Here is a 22,285-nt window from a genome sequence, read left to right on the forward strand (position 1 = left end):
TTTTGTTCAAAGTAATAAATAAGCCTCTACCCTGCTGGAAAACTGCAGACTCATTTGAAATTTAGAGGTGACGGTCTGCCTTGACAACCATTATTAGACCCATTACTGACTCGGCATAAACCAAAGAAGCTATTTTGCTTAATACGATTAATTCCTTTTCCCGATCCCTTTTTTATTGACGACGAACATTTCTCCACACTAACCCATCAAAAAGAAATAGTCGATAATATTTTCTGTCCAACTAGTATACGTACTCATTTTTTTTACTTCAAATAAACCATGACCGCGACTATAATTTTCACCCGACAACTCAAGCTCAAGATCACCAACACTAAAAAGCTTTTACAAAGAGAAACAATTTTTTTAAGTGCACTACAGAGTTATTAAAATTCACTAAGTATGTAATTAGTTCATTGATAAATTGAATTTTTATTTTTTGCTTAGAAAATGTTCTCTTGCTTCAATAGTCAATGGCACTAAAATTGATCAAATTCCTTAAAACAAGATTCAGAAAAAAAACTTTTTTTTACTTTAGATAAATAAAGAATAGTTTATGGAAGGTTTAATGATTTACATCCAATCAGTTCACATAACATACTTGCAGTTTTTTCAATTAAAATTAAACCAAACGACCACATTTGTCTCGAATTTTGTCCGACTTTCTCGACAACGAGCTAAACTCGGACCACCGGCACAAGAAACATGATTGACAGGCGGCTCCGCTATTAACATAGAAACTGACGGTTTTGTTGCATCCCACCCACGGATCCACATGTCGACAAATACACACACACACACACACACACCCGCCGTATCTGTGGCGGCGTTAGATTGACACACAGTTAAGTTTTACAGGTGCGCCGGAGCGGGTAATTAGCCTGTTAGCCGCGACTAATGAAATCTCCACTGCTGCCCCCTCGACTGCTGCCGGGCCAGAGGCCACTTTCCTGTTTGGATAGGCAACGCTTTAAAGCAGAGCAAAGGCTGGGGGGGGGGGTTGGTGTGTGTGAAATGTGTGTTTTCGCCCAGATGCAGAATGAAGGGAGGAAAAATGTGCAGAAGAAAGTTGAATGTAAGGAAGGGATGAAACGGACAGGTGGGTTTTCACCTCAGGGTTGCCGCATGAAAACGTTGTTTTGACTCGAGTGAAGCCAAACTGTGACACCGGACTGTCATGTGGATTTTTTAAAGTTTTACACAGAATAAATACATGTTTTTTATCAACTTCCTTGTTTAGCTAGCATCATAAATATGTAATATACGTGTCTAACTCAATCAGAATCAGAGTCAAAATGTTAAATGTGTGCCAAAAATGACTTACTTACTTATATAAAATGACATTTACTTAAAGGGTAGTTCAAAATGACAACTTGAAATTATTTAAGGTGTTTAGTATTATCAACAAAGAGATACCGGGCCAATATAGCAGCAATGTAATGGTAAAGGTTGTCTTTTAAAATTCCCGTAAAATGTCGGAGCAATACAGGCTCAGATATTTGTCTTTATTAAATTATATACCAGTTGGGAGCATTAGTTTTTGTAATTACCGCACACAAATGTATGTATTTGGTGTTAATCACTGGCTACTTCCTCTATTGTGTTTTTGCCAATTTTTCATAAAGTGTCTTTGCTATTTGTCTTGGCCTTTTAAAGTATATATTTTAACTTTGTATTGTTTTTGATTGTTAAAGCGCTTTGTGACCCTGGTCTAGAAAGGCGCTTTACAAATAACCTTTACTTACTTACTTACTATTTTTTTTTAATATTGTAAAATAATTTTAATTGAGTCATCAAACGCAAAAGATCAAAGGCCACATGAATTGACATTACTGACTAGTTTTGGCCCTCTGGGTCCTTTTAGTGTTTACCCAGGCAAGTATCTTTTCAACGACATGAACAAGAAAAAACATTTGTGTAGCTGCAGTTACCAATTTCTACCACTAGAAGGTCACATACATATTCAATGGTGGGGGTCGTTCAACCTTGACCCAGAGACAACACAAGGGATACCACAAATACATTTGTTTTGGGGCCTTTGAGTCACCTTGACCCTGAGATAACACAAGCGATAACAACCTCCAACTGGTGTCATGTTGGATCAAAGAGGAAAAGAAGTTCTGGTTTTATAATCCAGGTTTAGTCCATAATGAATGTATTTAATGACAAAAAAACTTAATTATTTTTGACAATATTCATTTTAAAGAAATTGCTTGTGAGAATAATCTATTAATTGATGGTTCAACTATTCAACCATCTCATGTGCACTGTCGATTTCACCAATACAAACACATAAAAACCAAGTCAACGTTAAAAGCAAGATGGCTGACATAGAGGTCGAAGTGCAGCACAGAGAAGGAAAAGCTTCTAATGTTATCTATTACAGAACAACTTTATGAGTTAAAAGGGTAATTTGTGGACATAAAAGCAAGAACTAAGAAAGTCAAATTATTGCTATAAGTACAATTTTCTTTCCTGTTCTTGTTGAAAACTCATGTATATTTCTGTATATACTGTATATATATTTAAGTGTGCGGTTATCATTATTTTATGATTCAAACAAAACAAAAATTGTGTAATATTGGATGTTTAAAACTGTTCTAAAAAGTGACTAAAGCTGAAAACAATGTTAGTGAAACTGATGTGATGGACGAAAATAAGATTAAATCAATTATACAATGATTTGAATAAACCACTGCATTTAAAGTCCTGGTTTAAATGCTCACCAAGAACAACCTTTGTTTTTTTTAAATTAAATGTTTTATCAATATTATTTATTTTATTCATTCTTTTCTCCCAGCTTTTTGTCGCAATTCTTGTCGCCGTATATTTGTGTGACTCTTTGGCGCCTTGTTGACTTCCGTCACTTAAATGAAGTAAGTGGTCAACAAGTGTCCGACCCCCCTATTTAGGAGACCTGATGAGCTGCTGCTCACTCCTGACCCCCTCGCCACTCGAGTATTTTTGGAATGCACACACACACACACACACACACACACACACACACACACACACACACACACACACACACACACACACACACACACACACACACACACACACACACACCCACACCCATTTGCCCTCCGACCAGTTGCTGACATTGCAGATCACTTCTCTTACTTGACCCGCCGGTGCTGGTGGACGGACGACTGGTTGAAGAAGTGACTAACGCGGGGGACCCTGACTTCTCACCTTTGACCTCTACTCAGTGGCATGTAACGGAGCTACACCTGGAATGAAATGACTTCTTCTGGGGCTGTAAACGTCAAAGAGAATAAAGACGCCACAAGCTAACGTTGACCTTTTTAGCTAAACTGAAAGACGATTAATCTGAGTTTCCCCTAGTTTTCTTCAAAATCCCACCTGGGGCTCCTGGCGTTGCATCATGGGAGGGCTCTCCCTGGCTAACGCGGTGTTAAAAGGCCACCGTCCAAGTGACCGTAATGAGCTAGCAAGATGTGTCGCCTCCGAGGTGGCACATTTCACGCCGTGTGTGTGTCCTTCTGTCACCACCAGACGCCACTTCTGCTTTAGTCATCACCGCTTGTCACCTTCACGACTCCTCCGGGCTCCCGTGGCCCCGCGAGAGATCGCCTCGTTTTTTTTTTTTGTTTCCGACAGTCGCCCGGTTCTTCCCCTCGTCGACTAGCGCGCTCCGATTTCTAATGCCGCAAAAATTCTGAAAAAATTGAAACAAAATCCTTTTGAATCTCATAATAATCCGTCCTATAAATGTTGAATGAGAATCGTGCTAGGAGGAAAACCAGAAGAACAAAGAGTCAAAGACGACGATGATGATGATGATGATGATGATGGTTAGGCCTCGCAGTGTTAAAGATTTGATGGGAAATGCAGCTGCAGCGCTGAAGGAACAAAGCAGATGTTTCAAAGAGTCCCTTCATCCCTCCTGCTCTCCCTCGGCGGAGCAGTAATTGTGATCCGTGCTCTGTTAAAGTCCACGGCCTACAGGGAGCGACATAAAGGTGTTGCCGTGGCGGATCGCTGAGGACATCGCACACGTGTTCTGCGTTGTCACTTGTTCGCACCTGGTCGTGACCCTGCAGGATTCCTTTTGTAGTGTCTGATGTGCTGCAGTTCTTAGAGTGGCCTGAGGTGGGCGCTGTTGTCCATTTGCAAGAAAGACGAGAGTTTTCAGGGGAGTCTGAGTAGCTTAGTGTATAGACTAACTGGTCAACCTACATATTCCATTTGAGGAAAGTTATCTAAAGATAGGTCTGGGGTACGGTACTGGTCCGTGAGGCTGCACAGATATCAATGTATAGAGTTTATTTATTTTAATTTTTTTTACGGTCTGAAATGTGTGAAATTTAAAAAAGGAAAAGTTGACTCTTAAAACATCAACTCGCTTGTTTTGGTCAAGTTTACCCATAAAGTAAACTAGCGACAAGTCAAACACGAACTCTTTAGAAACTCAAATTTGGTTTGGGAGTCCTCGTTTCATGTGAATAGTTCACACATTCGCACCAAGTCTCTAAAAGCTACTAGACACACACATACAGAACACTATCGTCGACATACAATCAAATACACATGGATGAAAATACACAAAACATCTTATTCTAACCAGTCCAGAGCTCTTGCTGAAGTATATTTCATGAACTTATTTTAGTTTTTTTTATCGCAAGGTGAATATAATGCTCACTTTACACTGGTCTACAATGGAAATAAAAGATTTGGGACTCCTGTGTTAGAGTTGAAATAAAACTGTATATGAAATATTTTTACGGGCAGAAACCTAGAGCAGAACCAGACTAAATTGTTCTATTTATACTGACAGAGTTTGTATTATTTATCAAATCATTTTTTCGAGTACCTCAGAGCCACTTATTAAACATTAAAAAGAACTTGCACCTTGTTGATTGTGACACTTAATAGCATAATAATAAAGTGCAGAACAACGCATGAATGAGTTATTATTAAAAGGAATTACAGAAGTGTATATATAAGATTATTTGGTAAAAACTTACTTCTCTCTATTAACCAAAGTACCCAAGTACCATGATAGATGTAATTCACTAAATAAACCTTTAAACAACAAAAAAATACAGTAGTTTTAATAATATACTAAATACTCAAATAAGTTTGTGCATATGCATTGTAATTATGATGGTGTTAATAAGTGTAGATTAGTATTTTTTTTCCCAGTAGAAAAAGAGTGTTAAACATTTTTGACTTTAGAATAGAGAACATATTATTCCATACAAATACTTATTTTTGAGTAATTATGATAATATTAATTCCATTATATTTTGATTTTTTCATTAAAAAATCCCTATTGTTAATAGTGAATTACTTCTCTCATCATACTTTAACCTAATAAGGGGTAAGGGAATCTACTAATGGTGCCTGAACAAGCTTCCGGACCAGAGGAGAGCAATCCTTCCAGGCTGTTGCTCCTAAACAAAGTTAATCTCGAATAACCTCTTTATTTCCTGTTAATAATCTGTACTTGATGTTCAGCGTGAACACTTTAATATCATGCTATTGGGGTTAATATATATATCGTCTTGATTAACAAGGTGTGAGTTAGTCCTTTATGATGGTTAATAAGAGGCTAGTTTGTTGTTAGTACACATGTGAACAAGTAGCTTAATAATAGTTAACGTGTTCCCCATTGTAAAGTGTACCCACCCAAACAATGAATATGTTTTTTTTTAAAACTTGACATCAACAAGACTTGTATCCGTTCGGAAGTTTTTGAGTCTCCAATTCTTCATAAGACCATGTTGGTTTGATCTAACAATGGTCAGACTTAAAGGTCAGATCTCGGTAAGGAAGAACTTCTGATTAATTTTAACGCACCTTCCTCAGTAGATCTAACAGCCAGTCAGAGTAAGCTAAAACCAATTGTCATGAAATGTAAAAGTAATTTGTAATAATTTATAGTCAAATAAAAGTACACTTTTTGGTGAATAACAGTGGCTGAAGGGTCTGTTTGGGACCAGATCAGCGTTTGCTCGATAAATAGAGATTTGATAGGCTTGAGTTGCTTTGGTAAGTCAATTGAAACGTAAGCAACTTTTTCTAAAGAGATAAAAACATGTTTTGTTACAATGGAAAACTTTTAATTCTCTCCATTTTATTTTAGAAATTCTCGATCAATATTAGTTCAATATATGAAAATGCTTTTTGAGGTTTAAGGGGTCGAACTTGTGAGTCAGGTTTTACCCAAAAAATATGTAGTCCTGGAGGAGAACTGTCATAGCAACGAAATATTATGACGGCAGTCAAAAGAGAGGGATGGAAATGATGAAAGGAAATGAAAGATGTAATGTTATGCTGATGATGAAACGCTGTACTGATAAGAGGCAAAGAAGGAGCCTACTGGCAAATATGAATGGGGGAAATGTATCACAAATAGCATCAGTACTTTCTTGGAATTGCTACTAAGTTTGAAATCAGGTGATTATAATTTTGTTGTTGTTGTTTAGAATTATTTATCGTCTTGAATCTACGATTTACGATAAATATCTTTAGACAAATAACGTAGGAAATACTTTACAACTGTTAATATCCGTGTTTACTGTATGTTTTAGTACAAGTAGTTAAACATAAGAGATTAAATCAGGCCTGTCACGAACACACCCGTTTATTTATTAAGGTTACCCCCATTTTCTTCTCCCATTTTACCCCCATTTTGTGCCTGAATAACCAAGCGTGCACTTGATGACTGTTGAGTTTTATGTTGGAGCTTTCAGAGGCCCGTCCAAAACAAAAAAAGAGAAAACCAAGCTATTTAGAGGCAATCTCAATTTTGTCTGTTCATTAAATTTGACTGAGAGTTTCGAGCGCCTTTGAAGAAAGGTTGTTAAAATGTTTGGGATATTTCCTCAGCGTAAGCTCTCAAAAATAACCAAACCTCAGGACCACAGTCGACATAAAGTTTCACCCTCGAGGAAGATGAAAACTTTTTTATTTTTTTTTAAAGACATGGAAGGAAACAATCAGGATGGATTGAAAAAGCGGCGCACGCACTCACGCGCCCGTGCTCGCCACTCTTGGCCGAATGTTCGTGTTTTATGGTAATGTTGAGGGTGACCATGAATAGAGAAAATCCATTAAAATCTATTGTCAGCACAATAAGCAGCGAGGAAACGATTATCAGATTCAACAGATCATGGCTTTTAAGAGAATGACTAAGTAGTTTCATGTGGTCCTGCCAGTGTGTTTAAATGTGTTTATCTTGCAGACTTTCCTTTCTCAAGAACTGGGAGTTCTCCACCACAAAAAAAAAAACCCTCTTGTGATGTTGAGGGATTCGTTCGGAGAATGTGTCCACACTTCAACTCATTAAGAGACATTAAAGCCGTTAAAAAGCGACTTGAGTGTTTCTCACAGGATTAGTCGGCGCTGAGAGCCTCTCCGAATTTACACGGATATTTCCCTTTGACTTTCCTCCGCAAACTCTTTTACTAGACCACTTCAGAGGAGGAAAGATCTCGATTTATGTGACCTGAAATGATCACTTTAATTCGTGACGCTTCATGTTGTGAGCATGTTTTCGACACAAAAACATTGTTTTTGTAGAAGCAACAACAAAGTCCAACCGTATCGTCTGTTTGGTGTTTTTTTTGCCATTAAAAACAATCCAATGATTTTTTTTTTTTGGTCAATTATGTCTTATAATAAACATCAGGAACATTAGTACCAGGAAAACATTTATCGTAAACTGGTTTTCACTAACATCGAATTGTAAAACTCGAAATGAAGAATGCTTTTTGTTTTAATTTCTTTATATTTTTCTAGGAGTGTTATTTTTAATCTGCTATTTCAGTTTGGTTATTTTATCTACTTGTGTTTTATTTATTAAGAAATATTTTAGTTTTAATATATAAAATACATTCAGAAATAATGTCCAAATTATAGAAAAATGGGTACTTTTTTGTTCAGATGGTCACAGGGGGCCTGACCCTATCCCAGCTACCAAGGGGCCTGGGACAGAAGCTGTCTCGCCTGCAGTTAATACAAAACTCTGCAGCGAGAATTCTGACCCGCTCTAGTAGAAGAACTTACATTTCTCCAATCCTTACAACTCTTCACCGGCTTCCAGTTTCTTTCAGGATAAATTTTTAAATTCTGGTTCTTACTTTCAGATCTATTCATGGTCAGGCTCCTCCTTACATCACTGATCTGATCCAGACTTACACCCCAGCTCGGGCTCTGAGGTCTGTGGATGAGAATCTACTGATGGTTCCTGAACACGGTTCAGGACCAGAGGAGAGAATTCCTTCCAGGCTGTTGCTCCTAAACTTTGGAACGATCTTCCTCTCTCTCTGTGTTTGATGATCTACTGACTCCTTCAAGAAACATCTGAAGACATTTTATTTGTGCAGGATTTTCCCTGAGTTTCTTGGACTTCTTATGTTGTCTTGGCCTTTTAGAGTTTTTAAATGTGTAGGTATTTTTAACTGTGTATTGCTTTTGATTGTTCAAGCGCTTTGTGGCCCTGGTCTAGAAAGACTCTTTACAAATAACTATTACTTACTTATTTACAATGGACAATAATAGACAATAATAATAAATAAACCAAATATACATCTTGAAAACTTTGCTCTCCAATTTCACAAATAACTAAAATAAAATAAACTTTGGATTTCCATTTCTAGTCGTCTCGTGAGTCCCCCCAAATTTGGACGCAACGTCCACTTACGAAACCTTTCCTGGCTGTTCCCCCAAATTCTGTTTGCACCAGGGCAGTGGAAATTGAGCCACTCAAACTTTTGGAGAGTGACTTGTCGAACGCTGTCAGTGAAAGTGGTTACTTAAGCCGAGGCTCGGCAACCAAAATAAGTTGTGTGTCATTGAGCCTAGTTTTCCTAAACTTCCTGTGGTAAGAAAACTTCAGTCGTCAGTTTCTTTGACATTTTTTGTATATGGACAGAGTAGAAAATTCACAAAACAGTTAATTCCTTAGAGACACTTTGTTGGTTCAATATAATTGTTAAATGAAATTTAATATTTGTGCTTCATTGATCTAGATTTAAAAAAAGTAGAGCAGTCGTTGCCAACCCATGGACTTGGGCCCCTTATTGATCTGTGTGGGTATTTGTTGCCTAATATCCATCAGTTATTACCATTTGATATGTGTTCTACTTTGAAAAGACACAAATTAAATCGAAGTAGCATTAGCCTGTGACTCTCTGCGACACAATCTTGATTTACACTGGTTTAGGGGCCTATCTTGTTACAGAGAAACTTTCCCAGGATTCCCGCTGATTCAGCGCTATATTGAATTTTTTTATGCACTTTCCATCTGACGTTTTCATTGTATATTGTATATCATTTATTTTTGCTGTTTTATCTATAGTTAAGTCCCTAAAAATGCAACTAATCCATAGTGCAAAAGGGGTTCATATTTCTTGCACTAGATAACAAAGTTTTTCTTAAAATGTTTTTTTAAATACAATAATATCTTTTTTAATACCAATATTATTTGGTGAAAATGACCTTACAAGGCCTTACTCTGGTTTGTTGGGACACCAGTGGGGTCTTTTTTGTGTGTCTACTTCTAGTCCAGCTCATTATTTATATCGAAAGTATATGTGTTCACTCAAGCTAATATTTCATTAACCTCAAATATATTTGCAACAAAAATCTCTTTTTATAGGTATGTTCACAGAGACGTCATCAATACACATTTTGTTCAGATTAGGTATATTTTACAGAGGCAAAAACACACATTAAAATAGACATAAAAGTAAATATATAGGCACAAACTAAAATGTAAAAGCCAAAATGCAGTTTATAATTTATTGAAAACACCTTTTTTTTAGTTCTATAACAGAAACAATAAAATATACTATATAAAATGTATTTAGTTTAAAATTGACACTATTTTCAAGCTAATAGTTGATGCTTTTAATATAATAGACGGTAGAATGAAAAAGTAACAAAATAAAATTGAAAAATGTTTGACTCTGGGTATAAATGTCTGGGACACGAGGGGTTAAACAACTTCTGGCTCGGGTCTGAAAACGAACCACAGTTTTTATGTCCCAGTGATGTCATTCATAGCAAAATTAGAAGGCATTCAACCGACAAAATCACAAACGATGGGATGTCTTTTATATTTTTTTTTAATCCGAAGGGACATCTGGTGAATTGAGATTACCAGCCAACCACAGCAAGCTACGTCACTTCCTGTGTCTCCAAAAACATCATCCATTGAGGACCAGTCCTCTGGGATGTAATTACCTCTCTTATAATCTCACACTTGCGACGCCACGTAACAGACATGCCTCCTCCTCCTCCTCCTCCTCCTCCTCCTCCTCCTCCTCCTCGTGTTGCTGAGAATAACCAGATTATTTTATCAGCAGATATCAGTCGGGCAGACACGCCGGCGATGGACCCGGCTCCGTGTTCCTCCATCTGTCTGTTTCCCGCTGACATCACCCTGAGAAACGAACTTTGCTTTTATGTCGTAACACAATGTTCTCAGGGTTGTTGCTGGTCGTGATCTTTTCACAGAGAGACCATACAATTGTATTGGCTTTTGAACATGTTATATGCTGGGACTGAAACAAAGTGTTTAGCTTAAACATTTTTAAATAATAGATATGAAATATGTCAATTACTCCTTTAAAAAAAATACAATATAATAGATAATTTCTTTTTTTTTCAGTTTTTGATTATTTCTTTTCAGAAAATGGTGAAAAAAAAGTTTATTAAAAAACAAGCGTAATTGTTTTCGTATTAGGTAAAACATGTATTAATGGTATCTTATATGTTTAAAAGGAAAATCTTTATGCCATTCACTATTTTTTCCCAAAGTAAATGTTATAATATAACTTTATTAATATGGTATATATGACAATACACATTTAACTATGATTGCCTGGTGCAGCATTTTGATGGGCATCCATTTCCTCTTTAATACATAATAATAATAATTATATTGTTTAATTTAACGTAATGTATTTTATTTTACTATGTATTCATTTTTTGGGTATGTATTATTTTAATTTATTGCGCTTTCAACCCCTTTTTATTTCATTCATATATTAAATTATTTATATATATATATATATATATATACTGTATATATATAAAAAGAGTAAGTAATATAAATAAATAATAATCAGATTACTTTCTCACTTAAAATTGAATTAAAAAACAAACGCTTTTAATTTAAAGAAAATATTAAAAGTAATAAATTAAAAATAAATTAAAATACATTTAATACATTTAATTTGTACATTTAAAAAGGGGGGGGGGTTAAAATAATAAGTAACAAAAAGTAAAAGCTATACATTAGAAAATGGAATGTTCTAATAGTTTAAATTAAACCTAAATCTATTATACAGTGACTACATGGAGCCAGCAAATAAATGGGGTCATATTTCCAACGTTTTAGAATCGTAAACTTCAGATCATTTAAAATCCATCCCAAAAAAATGGTGCCAATAAAACAAAATTATCTCCTTGAGTCTTCGCTCCTCAATGAGTCTCCGACTCCCATTTCCTTCTCCAAATATTTGTCCATTTAATCTTCCAGAGTTTAGCCTTTGTCTCGGTGGGCGATAACAGGGGCGACTGAACATTTCCACACTTTCTCATCCAATTACAGCGGCAGAGTGATCATATTTACGAGCGCCGGGGTCACGGGGTCGCATCACTAGACGAGCGGTGAAAGGGGGAAAAAAAAACGCTGACTCAGGGATGAGAGCTGAAGAAAGGATAGAGGAGGAGGAGGAGGAGGAGAGGAAGACAAGACTGGTGGAAGCGTCATTAATGTATTCGTCGCTTTCTCTTCTTCCTTAAAATAATGTTTGTTTGAGTCACTTCAAAAAGGTTTCAATGACCTTTGACCCCCCGATGCACCCCACACACACACACTCGGTGGTTTTGGCCGCTCGTCCTGTTTTCTTTGACGGACACAGAGGCGCAGAGGAACTGAACCATCAATAGCTTCGGTTCATTCACGCAAGTGGAAGCCAAGAAAACTCTTTTTCTGAGGAAGGACGTTCTTTTCGGGAGCCCACAACCAGAGACGGGAAGTGGCTGGTGAATATGCATGTCGGACCAAGTTATCGTTAAGTGACCCCCGGTGCTATAGTGTTACGTCCCTTGTCTGTTTCTCGTTTAAATAAAGTTTTTTGGAGAGAAAAATAACGTCATTCAGGGGCTTCTTAGAAAACTTTTTGAGGGATTGATTGATGGTTTTGAGAACCACGCGGAATATTCAGGGCCTGTATTAGGACTTTGATATGCGATCCGATAGGTGACTGACGCACCTCGCGTCCAGCTGCCCTTGAGCAATATCTCAACCTTATGTAACAGCAGCCGACGGCTTTTTTAATAACTCCTGCTGACGTCCAGCCGTCTCACCCTGTTGCAGTTCAGCTCAACTCGCCTTCAGAGACTCACTGAACCAGCGTTTTTAACCACTGACAGAACGGAATTATTAAGACCACTGATTATGACCGCTCCTGGATTATATAAGTATTTAATGTTATTAGTTAAATGCTCCTTTTACTTGCGATGGTCTGTTGAAGCTTCATGAAACAGTGTCATTATATTCAGAGTCCACTAGATGGCGGTCTCTGAACTATTTTCCTTTGTTTTAAACAGCGGTTCTAATAAAACATCACATCATTTAACGGATGGCACCACCTACTGACCTCTAAACAACATGACACTGCTTCATGAAGCTTCATCAGACCATCACTGCCTTTTATGTTTATTTATTTTAAAGAATCTCTAAATTAAATGGGAATATATTAGTAATTTGATTAGTCATTTTAGAAATAATTTGTTCCGTGTTACATACTTTTCAAGTACTTCTTTTTATCGTATTCATGTTTTTTGTCATGATTGTTAAAATGTTGAGTACACTGTTCTGACACAGGGGGAGCCAGAAACCATATATCTAAACTACCATATTGTTGCTTTAACTCTGAAGAATATTTTATGGAAGTAAATGTGTGCCATCGGATTTGAATATGAATTTCTTACACTTGAATTTTTACAGCATCAAAATCAGACTTTGAATTTGAAAACAAAAATCAATTTTTATTCATTTTGAATACTTACATTAATTCAATGGCAGTTAATTAAATGTATAAAAAGAATCAATAAGGATTAATTCAGTTTAAAAAATTAAAATAAAAATAAATTCAGTGTATAAAAAAATCTATGAAAATTATTCATTATTATTTTAACATTGAATTTGATTTGATCCAATTGAATTTTTAACAGTCGTGCTAGCTATAATTTCAACAATGTTCTTCACTAAAAAGCAGAAAACTGAAACATCGAAAGACTTTGATTTTGTTTTGTGAACAAATCCAGTATGTGAGAAATGAGTTATGACTGTGCAGTTACACTGTTCTGACACAGGGGGAGCCAGACATGATATTTTCACACTTACGTGTTGTCCCTTTAACGCTTAAGGATATTTTGTCTTTCTCCTTGACATGAAAACAAATGTACTTTGCAAGGTTCCTTGCAAGCCCTTGATAATTCATTTTTAGCCTTTTCTCCACCGCTTAATTAAGTTTAAAATTAATTTTTCTTTTATCAATGATCATCAATCTGTGAGAGTCTCAGAGTAGATCCACATAACCCCATGCGATTAGAGAAGCCACTTCAAGCCTCCCTGAGTTTTATCCTCCCAGACCCAGAACATACTGGTTCCCATTCCTGGCTCCCGTTATCCTGAGAGATTTTCTAAAAAGAGACCAAAAGATCGTTAAAGTCCCACCGACCCACCGCCGGGCCGAGTCGTCTGATATCAGGAAGCTCGAGGGCCGCGACGGAGACACATCCCAGAGACCCTGTTGTCTTTTAATGTTTCTCACCCACTCCAGAATTTAGGTCTCCGATAAGCGCAGGCGGGTCCAGCACTTACGGTGATATCACAAGAACACATTTAACTTTAACACTCACACTTAAAGGGCCGTCACCGGGTGTGAAGTGGCAGAAGCTGCTTACATGAGTGAATTAATGCAGACTTGTAAAAGATATTTTGGTTCCAGGAAGCCGGCGTAGGTGTTCGCCGGGGTCAACACATCAATGGAGGCTATTAAATTGTGTTTTTGCTTGTTTAAAAGACACAACTTTGACACACAAGTAGACACAAACTGACAGTAGATGTTTGTGCTTCCAACATGGTTTTCACTTGGAAAAAACTTTTTAAAAAATCGAATCCATTATTAATTACTTGTTTAAAACTAAAAAATTATAATAATACACTTTTTTTCAAGGGAAAAAATCACCAATCAAGGGAACTACGTCATTGTTCGCCTCATAGACATTTTTCCTTCATGTTTTTCTCAGTATCATAAATAGTTCTAGTCGACTATCTTGTCTTGTCTTTGACCCTCATAATGCTCATCAGAGTGTAACCTGTTTACATTTTCTGTCTCCGTACCAGGAGAGAGGCCGGAGCATGTGAGAGGAAAAACACTCTGGATTATCCCAGATTAGATCTTCAAATAAAAACATCACAGTGCCGCCATATAATTATATTTTCTTGCGTTTTGTTATTAGTATTATTTAGTTGCAACTCTTTATCCATTTATGTTCAATGGTGTCTCAAAGGAATTTTTCAAATCCTTTCGCAGGACAATCATTTTGGAAAAGGTTTTTTGAAATAACCTAAATTTTCACAGAATGTGTAGAAAAAACAATAATATTAAACGTTTTTTATTTGTTCTATATTCGGGTTCAAGCCATTATTGATGCTTTGCTTTTCATCTGCTTTTTAATGCCTGAGCAAGTTTAGGGTTTCATTTCCAAATATTTCCTCAGGATACAGTATAGCGTATTATTATGCAAGGCTCCATGGTATTACTCTGCAATGCGCCATGGTATTACTCTGCAACGCACCGTAGTATTACTGTGGGACGCACTGTGGTATTAATGAGGGTGGCACTGTGGTATTACTCTGCAGCGCACTGTGGTATTACTCTGCGATGCACCGTGGTATTACTCTGTGCCGAACCGTGGTATTACTCTGTGACACACCATGGTATTACTCTGCACCGTGGTACTACTCTCAGACTCAGGTGTCATGGTACTACTCTGTGAAGCGCAGTGGTAAAATTCTGCGAAGCACCGTGGTACTACTCTCTGACCCAGCGTGGTATTACTTTGCAACAGCGTGGTACAACTCCATGAGGTGTCGTGGTACTACTCTGTGAAGCACAGTGATACTACTCTACGACGTTCTGTGGTACTACTCTACGACTTCCGTGGTACTACTCAAGTATAGACTCAAGGACTCATTCATTCCTCGGGCTATTAAATTGTACAATTCTGAGTTCGGGGGCAGGAGTGGAGTGAAAGTATCTGGATGTTCTGTTCTATGTTAGTCTTTGTATCCTTTGTCTTTGTTATTTTTCTTTGACCTTTGTTCTTTGTCTTAATCTTTAGACTTAGATTGTGTCATCTTGTTCTTTCTCTTTATGTTCTTCTTCTTATTTTATTTTTTTATTTATTTTTTGTTGTTTATGAAAAATTGCTGGCTATTGGAAAAAAACAATTTCAATAATCAATAAAGTTTTACCTTACCTTACCTTACCTTACTCTACGACTTCCGTGGTACTACTCTGCGACTTTCCGAGATACTACTCTGCAATGTACTTTGGTATTACTCCACGAGTCCCAGTGATATTACTCCACGAGGCTCTGTGGTATTTCCCTGCTAGGACCTGTGGTATTACTACATAAAGTTCCTGGTATAACTCCACAAAGTTCCATGATATTACTCCACAAAGTTTCATGGTATTTGTCCACAAAGTTGCATGATATTACTCCACAAAGTTTCATAGTATAACTCCACAAAGTTCCATGATATTACTCCACAAAGTCACTGTGGTATTACCCTGCCAGGCTCCATGGTATTACTCTACCAGGCTCCATGGTATTACTCTGCCAGGCTCCATGGTATAACTCTGCCAGGCTCCATGGTATAACTCTGCCAGGCTCCATGGTATTACTCTGCCAGGCTCCATGGTATAACTCTGCTAGGCGCTGTGATATAACGCGGCCTTTTGTATGAAAATGACCTGTTCACTGATATTGCACCTAATAATCGAGTGTGCCTTATAGCCTTGAAAAATTTGGTATCCGTTTATGAGTAGTTCATGGATCCAAAGAATTCCTAGGAATATTAAAAAAAAACAACGGGGTCAGTCAAGTCCACGTATCTGCTCTACCCATCCAAAGTTGTGCGTGGACAACGTCCCCGTGCAGCCATGTGGGTGTTTTCTGATGAACAGCTGATGGTACTTATACCGGAGCTCCCTCTTGAGAGCTTTTCCTGCACACTGTAAATCTCACTAATAAGGCCCGGGCGCCTGACGAACCCCCTCCGCCTCGCCGAACGGGTGATAAATAACCACAATTTCACCAAGCGGACAGAAACCGGACAGAACCCGAGCGACTACAAAGAGGGGGAACAGTCAGAGAGGTCGTGGATTAATAACGGCGGACGGCGAGAACCCAGAGTTACTTGTTGATGTCATGGGGGAGAAAATAAAGAGAAGACGAATGTGTGAGGTCAATCGCAGGATAAACATGGAGATTTAAAGGTTACACCTTGTCCGTCTGGAGACTTTATTGAATCGGAATCGCGTCCTCCTCTGTGTTTTTTCCCCGGCTGCAGATGGAGACGGGCGTCTGACGGAATGTCCTCACCCCCGCAGGCTCATTAATAACACACACCAGCTCACACTTATCTCGGCGTATATGAAGTCCGGAGTGATGGCTCCGGCGGGCTGGGGGTGCAGAGCAGGGGTGATAAGGATGGGGGGGGGAGATGATTGTGGAGGTTTCGGGAGTGCAGGAAGGAGGAGGCTGGAGGTCGAAAAAAAACCTGGAGGTTATCTCGGTTTTTAACTTGCAAACACTGAACTTCTTGTACCTTTTGACACAATTTCTGCCTCACAAACCGTCTCTTTCAGAGACCAAGGCATTGTAGTTGCGGTTTATTCGTTTTATTTCTGCCTCTGTTAGGGTCGTTGGGGGCAATATCCGGCACATGAAGTCATTTTACATGGTCCACTTAATGCGTAGCTCAAACTTAAATTGTATTAAATTAAATTGTAAGCTAAGGAACGAAAAGGATCAACTGACATCGAAGGATTGATGGTGATAATCAGACTTTTAATCAATGTATTAATCTTTACTTTTTTGGACTAGAGGTGAATTTGGTACTGGATAAAAAGCATTAACGCGTGAGAGAACTACAAACTTAAAACCAGATATATTTGCCTCAAAAAAGGACTTGGAAAAACATCTGTCCCTTAAAATTTGCAGTGATTAATTAGAAAAAGATGGTGTCAGCCAGTACATTTTTTTCTTTTATCTACATTAATATACAAGTTTCCAAACACATTGAGAGATTAAAAGGAACTTTTCAAGTGGATGTAATCATCAGAAGAAAGGTCAGATATAGCAAAGAATTGGAGTGTAAAACATTTGAATAGACGCTTAATATCTTTGGTTAAAACAAGTGGGTGGAATAAATAAATGACTGTTACTTAAATGCACTACTGGATAAGTGATGAACATGTTGCTGTATAAACAGGCCATATAAATGTGTTGATATGTAACCGCAAGTGTATCACTTGTACACACTTTATGACTGATAAATCCACATCTTAAGTGAGAAAGCTAAGAAAGATTAACCAAAGTGTTGGAATTTATTCAATAAAACTTTGAAATAATGAGAGGGATTCATCTTCCAGATATGTACTGATGGCAACAACTATTAACTTAGTACTTTGGACAAGTCCTTTTATCAATTTGAAATTAAATCATTTGTGAAACATTATTAAAAAAAAATTCAATTGAATCAAAGCAACAGTAAAATTGTGAACAAATGACAAACAAACTATATAATAACTGTATTAAAAACACATATTCCCACTGATGTTCCACTGGAAATTCACCTTTTAATTAGGGATATTTAAGGGTATTTTATTGGTTGCAAACGGGTTCATTTGAAATAGTTCAAGAGAAAGAAAAAACTGTGTGCTTTGAACGCGTTTCCATTATAGAAGACCAGATCCGTTGAGATCTGTCAGTATGATTTTGGGGTAGAATTATTTTTCGGTGTAACACTGTTTTAAAAAAGATTGTGTTTGTTATTTTCTTGTCAAATTGTAGGGAGATAAGCCCACAATGCATGGTCTGGTCCTGTGCCATTATCATCACACATCCCTACTTTAACCCTTGAGTTATCTCTGGGTCAAGTTGACCCGAAGGCCAGAAAACAAACGTGTTTGATGTATCCCTTGTGTTGTCTTTGGTATCAAGGTGAACGACATCTCTGGCTTCCATAAATACATATTCAGTGGCTGAGGTTTAACTTGAGCCTGATATAACACAAGGGTTATATTTAAAATAAAATATCTACAGCTTCAAATGGAAAATGACCAGTTTTGACTAATATTAACACTTCAGGGATTTCACACTTTTTGTCCTTTAACAGTCCAACAAGCTAACGGAACTGGCTAATGGTTCAGGTCCAAACATCAGCCCCGGAACCCCTAGAAAAACAAACCAAGTCTGGCCACTGACCATAACACTAAAGAGGCCTGATAAGGCTAAACACAAAAAGTCTGCCAATGTGGCTCCGCTCTATAAATACTTTGTGTTCTGGTTTTCATTCATGAGTTCTCCAAATATTTTCCCTGGACATCGACTTTGCGTTAAACATTCGCCACGTTCTCTGAGTTCCACTCAGGTTATGGTCCATCTGCTGTTTCCCGGTCTGGTCAGTCACCATGCAGTGTGGTTCCAGCCCATGAAGAATCCACTAGGCCTCCATTCGTGCCCCCCCGACATGCCATAGAGGAAGGGATTTATTCAATTACGTATGATTCCTGTGTTTTGGTTATCATGTGTCGTGAAGCTGACCGTAGATGTAAAAACAATATGTGGAATTTCGAGTTTTGTAGAGGTTGATTTAAGACGACGCCTTGCATCAGCGGTTTGGTTTGGATCGGACGATACCTGGACCAGACAGTTTGTTTTGTTGCTAACTCTGGCAATTTAAACAATACTTATTGAGATATTAAAAATGTATATAAAGATGATAAGGTTCACGGTTTATAATATGTTGATTAGAAGCATCCAAACATAAAAAAAAATCAACTTTTGGCAGCAAACATTTCGATAAATACTGTTCAGGTTGTTACAATTTTGTTTTCTAAAAAAAAATTTTGTTACAGATGTTTCAAAATTTAAATAAATACAATAAATTGCATACAAAACATATAAAAAGACTTTAAGAAAAGGATTTCTTAAAGCGTTCTGTTCTGCAGTGCATGGAGAGGAGCCTGTTGCTGCTGTTACTCTTCTGTGCCGCTATAGTTTATTATGTCAGAGTAACTCAAGGTGGAATATCGTGGATGGAGAAAAACACCTAAGCAAGTTTAGTGTGCTGGAAAGGGTAAAAATAACAGGCTCGAAATTTCTGAGATTCTAGCTGTAAATTTGTGTTAAAAAACCCTCAAAATAACATATTTTGACCGGCCTAACAAACCCAACACTAACTAAATCAGAGCTGAGCACTATTATGTCTAAGATCACATAAAAACTAACAATTTTATTGTAATTGTATTATTCATTATTCATTCTTATTCATCATTCATCTCTTAAATTGTACTATAGGGTTTTTTGTTTTCGGACTTCTGTGATCATATTTTGTCATCTTTGTGAATGTGTATATATATTTTAAAAGAAATATAAAATTTACATAAGTTTAAACATTAAAAATAGACAATACTTTAGCATATTTACATTTATTTAATTGATTTCATACTTTTCACATTATGTCTTGCTTGGTGGTCCCTCAAAAAAGTATAAAATGTTGCACCTGAGAGAATGTGACTGCCCCCAACTGAACTAAATGGACTCAGATGTCACAAAAGTCTATAAAACCAAGTTTAAGTTGTGACGGTTCGACTATTATAAGTAATTTAAAAAAGAGAAAGAAGCGAAATAAAAAAGATGCAATCCCCCCAAGTTCTTGAAAAAGCTCCACTTTTTTGTGGTTAAATGTCCGTACACTGGTTTAAAGCCTGAGACACTAAATTGACAGTAAACAACTTGATGGAAACTTGTTGGTCTCATTTCCAGCTCCTACTTTCTTAATGACAAAACCACCAAATTAGGTGTCAATGATTCACTCCCTTAAGACGTCTTTTTATCATTTACTGGCCAGTATATCCTCCCACTGCATCCGCTTTCTTAAACAAGCCTTTAGTTGTTCTTAAAGAAAGTCATTTTTCCTCCGACCTGCCTCTTGTTAATCCACGTTACTTCCTCCGTCCGTCACATGACCTCACCTTCAATCCGTAACCTCTGATGTGCGCAGACACACCGATCCAGACAACGTGTGAATAATAGGGTGTTAGATCTGGACGTGTTGCCAACATGCCATCACCCCCACGAAAAAAGAAAAAAAAAAGCCTCACACAAACTCTTGTTAGAACCTCCTACTCATTTCCTCTGGTTCCTCATGTGAGTGATTTGTTCTGTCCTGCCGCCAACTTTGATGGCTTTATAAAGACATGTTGGAGCTCCAGTCACTTGTGGTGAGTTCCTTATTGCGCCGGAGGACAGATGTCTAAATAATTTAGTCATAATGACAAACAAAAAAAATTCAAACATTGATGAAAAGAAAAAAAAAAAAGTTTGGATCAACTCCTTGGAAATAGAGTATGTCCCACAGAAGCTGCTTAAAGAATGAAAACGGATCCAATTTGCGTCATAAATTGGCATTTTAATGAAAAAACCAGCAACATTATTTTCCATTATTAGAAAATGTGGTAAAAAAAAAAAAAAATTCAGTATTTAAACTAGATAATTATCTTGTTATAACACATACTACGTGCAATTTTATTGCATGATAAGTTACAGCATGATAATTATGTTGTTTTCAAATCAAATTATAATATATAATGTAATAAGATGTTAGTTAAGATGAGTAATAACATGAGAATTATATTATTACCCATGATAAATATTATTTTAATTACATGATAGGTTATAGCACAATTATTTTAATGAACCTCACATAATTATAATGGATATTAACATGAGAATTATGATGAGTAACATGATTAATTTGTCTGTAAAGGTGATATTTGTAAAAATGTATATTTGAAAAAGCAGTTTATTTGCCTTGTAAATGGGGCAGAATTTTCAAACCTCCTTTTCCCGTGTTTAAATGTATGGCATCTTAATAACCATGTTTTAACATTAATTGATAAATGTCATTTTTTATTAAATCATAATTATAGGTTAAACATATATGGACTATATCTAAGATTTTTTGTGTCCAAAAAACATAATTTTTAATCATTACAATTTTTTTATTTATTTAAACTAGAGATTATATATCCCATGTGTATGCTTTTTCAAAAACAATGAGTTAATGCTACAATGGGCTAATGATAGATAGATATATAGAACTTTATTGATACAATGGGCTAAAGCTAAAATGAGCTAATAATACAATGGGCTAATGCTACAATGGGCTGATGCTGAAATGGGCTAATGCTACAAAGGGCCAATGCTACAATGAGCCAATGCTTCAATTAGACCAATGCTACCATGTGCTAATGCTACAATGAGCCAATGCTACAATGTGCTAATGCTACAATGAGCCAATGCTACAATGTGCTAATGCTACAATTAACTAATGCTACAATGAGCTATTGCTACAATGAGCCAATGCTACAAAGTGCTAATGCTACAATGTGCTAATGCTACTATGATTTTGCAGCCGCTTTCGGTCAATTGGTTCCAGACTATTAAGTGAATTAGGTTTATTCTCATAAAGTCACTTTTTTACAGCGTGAAGAAGTCAATTAACTTCAAAATGAAAGCGAGTAACTTTTTGCCCGGTAAATAAACCCATGACCCTCCGTAGTTTATGTTTAAGACCCAGTTCTTGGTCCGGACCTGCCAGTTCAAAACCACTTCTCTATAGGATTCTGTAATTCCTTCGTCTTCTCGGGTCCGGCTTAACTCTTCAACTTTCACACACACTCCAGTGTCACCTGACACGTCTAGTGTTTTTGCTCGAGTGTGTCCAGATCAGTGATCCAGATTGCGCGGCGTCACCTCTCCGCCTCAGCGACCGCCGCCGCGACACAGTCAACATCCGCAAGAAACGTGTGATTACCTGTCACACCGTGTTGCCTTTCTCCCCCAGTCGGAGTGCATTTCCTGATCCCGCAGATACAGATGTTGAGTATTTGCCGGCTTTCAACACCCGATGGACGCTCGGATAAGGACGATCGCT

This window comes from Callionymus lyra, chromosome 17 (genome assembly GCF_982586985.1).
Source record: "Callionymus lyra chromosome 17, fCalLyr1.hap1.1, whole genome shotgun sequence".
In the NCBI taxonomy this organism is placed as follows: domain Eukaryota; kingdom Metazoa; phylum Chordata; class Actinopteri; order Syngnathiformes; family Callionymidae; genus Callionymus; species Callionymus lyra.